Source organism: Camelus ferus, chromosome 18 (assembly GCF_009834535.1).
Source record: "Camelus ferus isolate YT-003-E chromosome 18, BCGSAC_Cfer_1.0, whole genome shotgun sequence".
In the NCBI taxonomy this organism is placed as follows: Eukaryota; Metazoa; Chordata; class Mammalia; order Artiodactyla; family Camelidae; genus Camelus; species Camelus ferus.
Genome location: NC_045713.1, coordinates 36,762,139 through 36,774,026, shown reverse-complemented (window position 1 = coordinate 36,774,026; position 11,888 = coordinate 36,762,139). Strand labels below are relative to the sequence as shown.

The following is an 11,888-nucleotide window of genomic DNA, read 5'->3' as shown; positions in this document are numbered from 1 at the left end:
TCAAAGATCCAATCCCCCTCCCGAGTTATTCCTCAGAGCTCCTTCAAGCATGTGGGAAAATAAGCAAATTTTCAAAGCTCAAGGACCCTGTACTCCCAGTCTGCCAAGAGCTGCAGGTTGTTCCCCAGATGGCCTCTGACTTACCCCTCCTCCTTTCTCAGGAGAAACCCCACGCTTTAACCTCAAAGACATCATGCAGTTCTTGACTTTTCTTTCTGCGGCACCCCATCTCAGCCTGTCTGTTTGAATAAGCAAGCTGGTTCATGATATCAAAATATTTGTGTAAATGGAACCAGTCCTAATTTACTGCTTCTAACAGTGTTTCATGGGATTGTGGTAGGCTGTTTGTGCTGAGGTGTCGGGGTTAATCTCGGTGGCAATGAGACCTGGCCCGTATGTGATGCTAGGGAATGCTGGCCCCAAACTCTCTAATCACAGTTTACCCACCACTTAGATTAAGAACTTCCAAACACAGGACTCTAAAAGAGTGGTACCTCAGTCCCCACGTGGTGCTGCTCTTCTTTTAGGCTCAGCAAAATTCGGAGGCTTGTTTATTTCTCTCAAGAGCTTGAAAAGGGGGAATTTCTTAAGAGCCAAGAAAGAAGATTTGAAAACTTATTCAGAGTTTTCCATGCAGCCTGCAAAGAAAGGAAAGAAGGAAAAAGAGAAAGGAAGAGAGAAGAAAGAGAGGGTGGGAGCAAGATGGTCTGGATGCTGCGGGCTGTCTGCAAAGGGCACTCCTCTCCCAATGTCCATGTCACGGGGCTAGGGCAGATAACCCTGGCAGGTAGCAGCCATGTGACCGCTGCTACCACCTACTGAGTGTCTGTTTGGGAAGCCCTGACCTGGGTTAGTCAGTCACATGAGCTCTTTCAGCCACTCTTCTCGGTAGAGATTGTCCCTATTTTACAAAAGAGGACACAGGCTGAAAGAGGACGTGAAAATTGTCCAAAAAGACAGAGCTGGTAAAGGGTAGAGATGGTCCTCCTACCTTGGCTCAGAGGTGAAGCATGATATAAGAGCAGAGTTACCCCTGACTCTACTGGCTGTTATGTTATTTCCTCAGCAAGAAAAACATCATTATCTGTCTTTCCTGTTCATCATAAAACTGAATAAAAACAACACCTCGTAGCGTGGCCATGATCACGTGACCAATTTACTGCCTCTCTGATGATTTTGATGACTAGGGAGTAACTGGCTTATAACACATCGTCCCTCCCCAAACCTTTGGCTAACGATAGGAATTTATTGCCATCAAGTCTTTACGGTCAGTGCAAGGTTCTAGTTTACTTACTTGGGCTCTGGCTTACTGTGCTGCAGTGGGCGATGTGCGTTTCCCCTCCTTGGATCAGAGATTAAGTATGAGCTGAGGGAAGGCCACTAAGTGTAAGGAGGCCTCAGGGACAGGGCAGAAGCATCGACATCATCCCTGCCTTCAGGGAACATCCATGGTAGCTGGACCCAGGGGCGCTTGAAAGAAACAAGACAATAAGAAATTAACTGCTGAATTGTGAAGAATAGGCTAGATTTGCAAAGTGTAGGAGTCTGAACAGAAATGAACTGCCTGGTGGAGGGTCACAAGTCCAGGAGACGCCAAAAGTTGGTATTTCCCTTCACGAACTCACCACTGGAAGGTGGCCTTTAGCTGATGATCCCAAATCTGGTGTGAATTAGACATTGAATAGTGAGCAGCTTCTGGATGACAGGTATTAAGTGAGCAGAACTCTCCAAATACCAACCTGTAAACCAGAATGAAATGTGTTAAATTTAAATGAAAAATGTAATTGTCCAAGGTTCTGATCTGACAAAGAGGCAAATAAATAACAATTGGCGGTTTTGTATGTGGTGTATGTGATGTGGGGACCAGTGCGTCATCACAAAGTGGCTGATAAATGAAGGCTAGTCTCACAACGTGTAGAGAAGTGAGGCGTCGCAGGAGGCGGAGAAAGATTGTGGAGTCCCGGTGGCGGCTGGAATCCTCTGGGTTATGTTAATGAGGGCCTGAAATCATGGGGTTTCAGTATGAAGAGAGGAAATAGACTGACATCTTTGGAAATGAACAACAGTATTTGCACTCACAACTTATGGGCCAGGCTGGGTGTGATAAGGGAGGACTAGTCAGAGACCACTTCATAACTCATTAATCTCCTGTTTAACAAAGCAGGTGGGGAGAGCTAGAAAGCCTTAGCTACAGTTCTGCTCATTACTTCCTTGAGAGAGGTAAAATGTTTAGTCAAAGAGAATGATTGATAGTAAAAATAAGGCTGGAGATTTACTGGAGAATATGCGAATACTGCTTTACAGTCCTTTATTCAGTCCAGTGACCACTCCTGAGGCTGAGATATATAAGTATGTCTCCTAACTTGGAGACAGATTTCAAAATGAAATAGTGAGATTCCTTAACCACAGAATTCAAACACAGCGAGTTGCATAACCAGTATTAAGCTAGTGTGCCAAGTGTCTACAGCAGATCAGAGTGCTCACTGTGGTAACGGTTAGCATGTGAGAAAATGAAGGATGATTCACATCATAATGAATTTCTAAAAAAATAGCGTCTAATTTATTACTCTGAAGAATTCAAAGTCCAGTGTCCTCATTTTTTAAAAGCCACTCGCAGTTATTTTTGAGAAAGTCAGTCATGCTTGTAGTAATGTGAATAGCCAGAATCAGAGAAAGAAGAGGAAAAAACTTTCAAGAGTATAAATATTAGTTATATAGGATTATTGCAAGACCACATGTAGAATCATGACTATTTGGTTACTTACTCTGTCTGCATATATTTGTATAGAAATATGTATGTTAGCATATATGTATCTGTAAACTCACTCACCCAGTTATCCACCCACCCACCTACCCATCCATCCATCCATCCACCCACCCATCCGTCCACCCACTTACCCATCCACCCACCCACCCATCATCCATCCACCCGCCCACCCATTCAGCCATCCATCACTCAACAGTCATTTAGTCCTTACTATGCATGAACTAAATGCCATGGGAAATAGTGGGAATAAAAAGATTATTAGATGGAGCCCTGGCCTCCATAAAGCACTGAATAGTAAGGGGGTAGGCATGCAAAAGATATAACTGAAAATTGTAATGGGTGTGGTGCAGACATGCTGGAAAAGCTTGCGCCTTTTTGCCTGTGGGACTCACAGACAGTCTGAGAAGATCCTATTCAGCTGGAATCTGCAGGATACGTGGAGTTGTGCCAAGTGAAGTGGTGGAGCAAATACTTCTGGCAACATGGAGGCAGCATCAATCAACTTTTAAATCACTGAGCGCAGGACCCATTGTTTTAGAGGAGTCATTAGGCAGGTTTTAAGTGTACCCAGTGAAACGTTCCACCACATGTGCTTGGAACCCGTTAGTCATAACTTGGAGATATAAAATGCGTTCTTGGCCTATGACAGGAATATTATTGCTGGATTGCTGCTCTGAAAGAGGTGACCATATTCGCTATCTGGTGAAATGTGCAGTCTCTCCCGGGTTAGGTCCACAGACGACTTAAGCCCTGAGTAGCCCACAATTACTCAGGTGCCCAAAGGCCCACAGGCGGACTGGAAAGTTGTCCGTGTCATGATATCCCTACAGTTTGCAGAGGGTGGGGGCAGGGAGAGGATGCACATTGCCTTCAACTCTCACTTTCTCGTGTAGTTTGAAGGACTTCAGTTCTCATGTCAACCCAATGGAATGAATGGGTCAGTGTTCCTGCCTTAGTGTCACATACCAGAGGCCAGGGACTTGGAGACTGAAAAAAAAAAAAAAAGGAAAAAAGAATAGAAATGCAGCCCCTGCCTTCCAAGAGCTTATGTTCTAAGCTCGTGTCTTATGCTAATACAGTATTACAAAGACATTTCATGGGTAATTTCTTTATATTTAAAATTCTAAATAAATGAAAATATCAACAGCTGTCATTGAAACCAGGGAACATAAATTGCTCTAAGTGCCTACTTGTCAGACATCAGTTTTGCCTATATGTGGGGTGATTACCACAGCTTTTCAGATAAGTTTCTGAACTATCTGAAACTATTCTATTTGGTTCTATTAAATTTCCAAAGTCATATGAATAGGAGGTTTTTCACACTAGCACAGGATCTGGTCCTTACCTAATTTATATGATTTTCTTCTTTAAGATGAATACAATTAAGAAGTGAAATGCATGATTGATTCTTGACATTTTCAGAGAGGAAACTGAGGCTTACTGGAATAAGTAGGTAGATAAAAATCTCTGAATATATGCATGGAAGTCGGGGTGAGTGGAGGGATAAATTGGGAGTTTGGGATTTGCAGATACACACTACTGTAAGTAAAATAGGTAAACAAGTTTATACTGTATAGCACAGGGAACTACATTCAATATCTGTAATAACCCATAATGAAAAAGAATATGAAAAGGAATACATGTATATGTATAAATGAATCACTATGCTGTATGCTGGAAATTAATATATCCCTGTAAATCAACTATATTTCAATAAAAAAAGAAAACCAAAGAAATTAAGGGGGAAAAAAGCTATTCTGCCCCTTCTGTCACAGGGTGAGAAATCTAAGAGAAAACATTGGAGCAAAAGAGGAAACGGGTGGGGAGGGTATAGCTCACTGGTAGACTGTGTGCCTAGCATGCACGAGGTCCAGGGCTCAGTCCCCAATACCTCCATTAAATAAATAAGTAAATAAATAAACTAGTGACCTCCCCCTTCAAAAAATAAATAAAATAAAAACAGAATAAATCTATAAAAAACTTTTAAAAAAGCATGCAAACTAACAAAAAATAAAGTTAAAACTAAAACAATTTTTAAAAAGAAATGCAGAACCACAGTGAATGATACATTTGAAACTGCTGAGAAGGGCAGAGTCTTCTGGGAGCCCAGGAACCTCCTAAGGGCTTGGGTAGGAGTCCTGGTCATTGGAGCCCCTGGAGGGGGTCATTTTACCAGGATGAGGAAAGAAATACAGAGCAAGGGGAACATTTTAAAAGTGAGATGAGGAGAAGACAACAAACGGGGGACCTCAGCCGCCCGGCCTCAGGAGTGGTGCCCAGGGCGGTGGGTGCAGCCACATGGGTGAGGAGCCCAGGATTTCTTTCCCTTTTCATGCTGCAAAATATGAAGTCATCAACTTTGCAGGACTTACCAGACTGACCCAACCACCCAGCAATCTGAAATGTTTCCTTGAATCTGAAGATTTCTGTTTAGTTTCCTGAGAAATGACAGTCTTCTCTGGTTTTTTTTTTATTATTATTATTACTTTTTTTTTTTTTGCCTTTGGCCTCATTCTGTAATCAGGTTGTGAAGAAGGGATCATCCCACAGATCCCATAAATCTTAGTCACTGGAAATAAAAGTGGTGACACTGGAAAAATTCAAAGATCGATGGTTTCAAAATTGCTAAGTAAACTTAAAAAAAGTTTATCCCATCTTTACGTAATTGAGTTTCTGGAGTTTACATTTTAAAGTGTTTTTATGGTATTCCAAGAGATTAATTATGTAGATTGATACCAAACATCCTTAAAGTAAATACACGTGTACTTTTATTTCACTTCAGAAAAAGGAAAGTGGTATAAGCAGAATTTTAACTATCCTACCTATACCGTAAATATTTATACCCTAAATACACACAGGTATATATGTGTATTCACATGTGTGTGGGGGCATATGCACACACATATATGCATGTTTCTATATAGCGATCACTGAGGAAAAGACAGAAAAAGCAAACAAGATCACAGTAAATTCCATTTCTATGAGTTCAACAACAAAGGTGAGTGAAAAACTAGAAAGTCTAGAAAATGGATAGAATTTTCGTTAAATAAAAAGAAGGATAGAATTTTCATTAGATGATAAAAACTTCCATTAATTAAGCATCTTCTTTATGCCTGATTCCATCCTACTGTCACTTCCTGGAGCCCCTCTGACTGGTGTATCTGATGCGGGATGAGAATATATTTCTTAGCAGAAGAGTCAGGGTGGGGAGCTCAGCGGTAAAGCGTGTGCTCAGCGGGCTCAAGGTCCTGGGCATGATCCCTGGGTTCAACCCCCGGTACCTCAATCAAGTAAATAAAGAGGCAGGTGACATGCATGGCAAATGAGTTCCAGAATGTGCTTTTGTTGTCCAAGGAATGACTTGGCTACACGGCATGTGAGAGAGAGAAAGGGTTTGGTCCTGATGGCCCACACTGCTGTCTGCAGAGCTATGGGTCTGTCTCCACGTTTACCCGTCGGCACTTGGGAGAGCTTTGTGAAAGGAGCACAGTTAGGCGGAGGGGAGGGGGCTTCGCCTCCCCTGGGGGGCTTGCAGCTTCTCCCAGCCTGGGGCAGCCTGGTCAGAGGCGTCGTGAGGGGGCTCCATTGGTCCATTTGCTCCCCTCCCATGACTGTGTGTTTTCCCTGGCTTCATGACACACTGGTATTTACTGCTTGGTTTCCGTGGACACCTCCTGTAGAAAATGATGGTATTTGCTGTTAACAGTGCCCCACAAACCTTGGAAAACAATAAAATTTTCTGGAAAATGTGGTAGTAGGTGCGTTCTAGTTATCTGTTCTGCATTGAAGCTGTTTTTTGTTGTTTGTTTATTTTTTTCTACATGACTGTACACATCATAGGAAATATGATTTGGTTCTTAAACCAGAAAAAAAAAAAAGCTAAGATTAAAAAAAAAACCTTCTGGACGATGTAGTTCAGGACTTCATTTTGCCAAAGAAGAACCTGACGTCTCGGGCTGTTTTATATTGAACAGCTTTACCCTTAAAATAAGCAGCGCACCAGTCAGGATTGAAGGGCCCTGCCCACTGTCTGTGTCTGGCAAAGTACCAGCCCACGGGTCTGTTCTTACTGATTCTGAGTAATAACTTTGAATCATGAATGATGCTGGATGAAGTGGGGAGGCTCCTTCTCTGACCCCCAGAACAGAGCAAACCCTTGTTCTCTGTGACAGGGAGGGGGAGTGGGGCTTCAGCCTCTAAGCAGGACTTAGGGAGAGGCCAGAGGTGGACCCCGGAGGAGTTTCCAAGACTCCACCTCTGTATTCACAGTGTCTCCACTTTGCCATCCCCTCCACCCTGGGGAGAAGCTCAGAGTCTGGGCCGGCGTGACCAATGGGCTAGAGGGGACCTGCTCCAAAGACATCTGTGGGTTTCAGAGTGGGCGTTTCCCCAACACCAAATTCACCTCTGTGTACACAGGGCAGCACTCACCAGTGGGCAGGGGAGCAACTGCCAGGTGCTAGTAAGAGTAGCCACCCCGAGGGCGGGGCAGGGCCAGCCAGCTCTGGGAGGTAGGCGGGGCTCCAGTCCAAGTGGGACAAAGGGACTGTGTCCCCCTCACTGACCAACCAGTCAAGCTCTGCCTTGAGAGCTGGACGCTGATTGTCCGGGAAGGCCAGAGAGAAGAGGGCCTCCAGGCTCGTGCACAGAGCTGTACACATGACGCTGGCCAGCCCCCTTCTGCAGGACGCCTTCCTCGTAGCAGTGTCAGAGCGAGCGGCCCAGTTTGCCGTAATTCGCGGCGGGCCGGTTCTTCTGGACGCCCCAGAGCCTGGCGACCTCCTCAGGCTCAGTTAGTTTGAGCCCCACCCCCTGCCGGTCCCGGGAATGGAGTGGGCATCCGTCGGGGTACGTGATTAACATGCAGAAATCAGTTACATGTCTCTACACTAATGATGAAGTATCAGGAAAGGAAAGGAAGGGAAAGAAACAATAGCTTTTAAAATCGCATCCAACAACTGTCGGCGGTGCCCGGAAAACAAGCCAGTACGCAGGGTACCCGGGGCTGCTGCTGCCTTGCTCTGGCCCTGCCGCCCGGCACCCAACCTCCGGCCCTCAGTGAGTCGGTGCGACAGCCGGGGCCGGGGCGTGCTCGGGACCCCCAAGGCTCCAGCACAGACACCTGGGCCTCAGAAATGGGAGCTTGCGCAAAGCGCTGATGGTCCCACAGGGGAAGCTCATGGATGGGGCTCCCTGCCGCCCCTTGACTATGAAGAAGTGAGTCTCTTATAAGAAGCATATAGATAGATCTCATTTTCTTATCCAGTCAGCCACCCTATATCTTTGATTGTAGCATTTAGTTAATTGACATTTAAAGTGATTATTGATTCCTGAGGTAAGCTTGCATTGCCATAACTTCCCACTTAGGACTGATTGCTGCATTCCATAGGTTTTTGGAATCCTTGTGTTTTTGCTCTCATTTGTCTCAAGTATTTTTTAAAATTTCCTCTTTGATTTATTCAGTAATCCATTGGTTGTTTAGTAGTGTATTATTAAACCCCCACGTGTTTGTGCTTTTCACATTTTTTTCCCCTTGCAATTGATTTCTAGCCTCATAGCATTGTGGTCAGAGTAGATGCTTGATTTGATTTCAGTTTTCTAAATTCACCAAGGCTTGATTTGGGGGTCAAGCATGTGATCTATTTGGAGAATGTGCCACGCGCATTTGAAAAGAATGTGTAATCTGCTGCTTTTGGATGGAATGCCCTACACATGGCAGTTAGGTCCATCTTATAATTAAATAATTTAAATACCTTGCATTTGTACTCTCCTCTCCTCACAATTACTATTTTAAATATATTTTACAGCTAATTGTTTTGTGTATTCCTTAACTGCTTATTGTGGATAGAGATGATTTTACTACTTTGTCTTTTAACCTCCATACTAGGTCTTTTAAACCTTTCTAGTTTTACTACTAGGTCTTTCAGTCTCCCTCCTTTTGGGTCCATCTCCTAGAGTAATGAAAATAAAAATAAATACATGGAACCTAATAAACTGAAAGGCTTTTGCACAGTAAAGGAAACCATGAACAAAATGAAAATCGCCCCAAGGGCCATTTGGAATTATGTCGGCAAACTCAGATCTTCTGTGTCTAAGGAGCTGGGCCTGATCTGCTTTCACCCTGCGACGGAGGAGGAGGTGGCCTCTGTCCCTCTCCTCCTGTCTTAGCAGCCGTGGCCACTTCGGCTGGCGTGGTCGCTAACAATAGCAGGCATGTCAAGGACCTCTACCCAATCCTGCTAAGCACCCTTTGACTCCATTCCATCCAAACTCTTGCCCTTTGAGGGACCAGGTCTTGAGTCACCATGTCCAATCAAAATCCTTGGGTTAGTAATCTGTCAACAAAATCAAATGTCCTTCAGATACTGGAGAATCGGACAGGAGACCTCAGACTGAAGAAGAAACAGACACTCCCATCTATCCCAAGGTGCCCAAGGCCCTGTTGCTGAAAAGAAACTCCCAAGTATCAGCTGTGCTCTGGGGACACGGCTGTCAGCACACCCTCGGGGTCTCCTCGCTCTTCCAGAAGTATTAGGTCTTCGGTGTTAAAACCACTGTTGTCCTTCAAGCCAGGAGCCACAAACTCCGTGACAGCATCACCTGCCTCAGCAAGAGTCACCTCAGTCACTTCCTCTGTCGCGTCCTCTACTTCAAAACAGCGTCGCCCTTGGAACATATCCTGCAGACTCTCTGGGAAGAAGCTGTCAGGCCACCCCCCCCCAGCAAGGAGGATGCAGAGTCCGCCCCGGCCTCCCACCAAGACTCCAGGGCCAAGGCCGACAGTGAGCTGCCACCCATCGTCCAGCAGTTTGGTCAGTTCTCAAAAGACAAGGTCTAGAGGAAGAGGAAGATGACAGACCATATGACCCCGAGGGAGGGTACGGTCCCGTGAGAGCCTTCCACACTCAGCTGGGTGACTGGGGGCAAGGCAGGACGCGGAAAAGGCCTCTGAGTTGGCAGAGCGGGAGGAGGTGGCCTATGACCCAGAGGACCAGACGATTTTAGCAGAAGCTGAAGTGACCATCCACGGTGTGCCCAACAGAATGTGTGCGGACAAGCACGGCTCGGGCATGGGGAAGCCCACCGGCTTCGCCACCAGCATTTCTGCCCTCTCCATGGCTGAGAAGCAGAAGATGACAGGGGAACTCAACAAGCAGGTCGAGGGGCAGAAGAGACAAGTGCAGGAGCAGGGGGCAGCTCTCAGTTAGCAGAGGGCCACTTCTCCCTGTCGGAGGCCCTCATGTCGTCACCCCCAAAGGCGTCGCTGCCCTGGGCCCAGCTGTTTCCCAGGAGCAGCAGCCTGTGGGCCGGCCGGCCGCGCCCCCTCCACCAGCCAGGGGCCGGCCCGACAACGCCCGGGCGCAGCAGTCAGGGCCCTCGGCAGGCCTGACGGTTGGCCCCGGAGAGCAGCGAGAGCAAGAGCGAAGCCGCCCCAGAGCCCCCCGCCACCCCCCCCGGAGAAGGGCCCAGAGGGGCCGGGCTGGCCCAGGAGGAGCCAGAGTCAGCCCGTCCCCGGTGGGCTCCTGGCGGGGAGGCCCAGCCGCCCACGCGCGAGCGCTCAGACAGCCCGGGCCAGCAGCCCCCCAGAGCGTGACGCCCGCCGCCGGCCTGCGAGGTGCTGCCGCGCACTCCCCGGAGCGCCTCCCTCCAGCCTCCCCCGCCCCCCCACCCCCGCCGGGAAGGGATCAGGAAAGGCCCCTTGGCTCCTCTCAGTACAAGGATCCAAGAAACGCTGCTTGCTGCAAAAAGTGACCTCCCAGCAGCTGACACTGAGGGAGACAGAGAGCCACAACCCAGGCCTGGCGAGCAGGCCGGCGCGTTCCCCCCACCCGCCCAGACAGGAGGGCCGCCTCCGGCCCAGTTCCAGGGCCAACGGGACCCGCACCACGCGCCCTTTCAGGATGGCAGGCCTGTGCGGCTCCGGCTTCCCAGGACCACGAGGGCCAGCCCTCCGTTTCCGGGAAGAGAATATAATTTCCAGTAAGGACGGGCCAAGAGGAGGGCCCCGCTGGCCACCTTCAGGCCACAAAAGGGGCCCATCCCTTCCTTGTTCTCTGGGTCACACGGGCCGCCTCCCTAAGCTGACACCAGGGGCCCCTCCCTCTCTCATCTTGCGTGCCCAGAGGAGCAGCACCACCAACACTGGAAGAACACAAACACCCCCCAGAGCGAGGAAAGGGAATTCCAAGACCCCCATAGCGAGGCCGAGGCCGCAGGCCCTCCTGCTCAGTTTGAAGGCCTGAAACAAGCCCAGGTGGTGGGAAACAGGGCTATGGCCTCTTTCCAGTTTGGACTCCAAAGAAGGCCTCTGCTGTCTCAGTTTAAAAGACCCCGGGGGAGGCCCTCCTCCCTCTCAGTTCGGAGGCCAGGGAGGACCATCCCCCTCCACTTTGTGGGCCCAAGAGGGCCACATTCGAGCCAGTTTGAAACTGCCCAGGGTCCCCACCCCAACTGGTTTGAAGGGTCTAGAGGCCAAGCACCAAATTTCATGCCGGTACCCAGGGGAATGCAGCCTCCTCAGTTTGAAAAGCAGAGTCAATTCACTGCTCAGATTTGCAAAACAGAGGGCACCGGCACCCCCTGCAGTTTCGGGGTCCACCCCTTTTCCTGAGAAGAGTGAGCCGGCGCCCCGGCATTTCCACATCCAGGGCCACCCCCCCCCCGTCCCCGCCCCGCGTGAAGCCGGAGCCTGCTGGCTGCCGGAGCCACCCAGCCAAGCACCCCCGCCCCCTCCGCCCCACCCCCGCCAGCGCAGGAAGAACAGGTGGGACGAGGCCGGGCCGCCCCCCGCCCTGCTCTCTGGAGGCCGAGGGGCAGTGGGCTCCCGCGACTTTCGCGAGGGCAAGGCCCACGAGTACCGGAACCAGGCATTCGAAGGGCGGCCAAGGGAGCGGCTCGAGGCCGGGCCCAAGGAGAAGCCCTTGGAGGAGCCTGAGGCACCGCCGCCGGACAGTCGTCGGGGCCCAGCCCTCGGGGACCGCAGGCAGGAGCGCGAGCTCGGGAATGCTGGGGGCGGGAGCGGGCGAACCTGGAGCAGGAGCGGGACTGGGACCGCGGCCGCGAGTGGGACCGACACCCCGCGCGACAAGGATGCCGGCCGCGAGTGGGACTCGGGTCGCGA

General features: G+C 49.1%; 1 pseudogene; it reads left to right on the top strand.

The window, feature by feature from the left end:
* The first annotated feature begins 7,426 nt into the window (after nucleotides 1-7,426).
* LOC116657429 overlaps nucleotides 7,427-11,888 on the top strand; it is a 17,478-nt pseudogene continuing 13,016 nt past the window's right edge.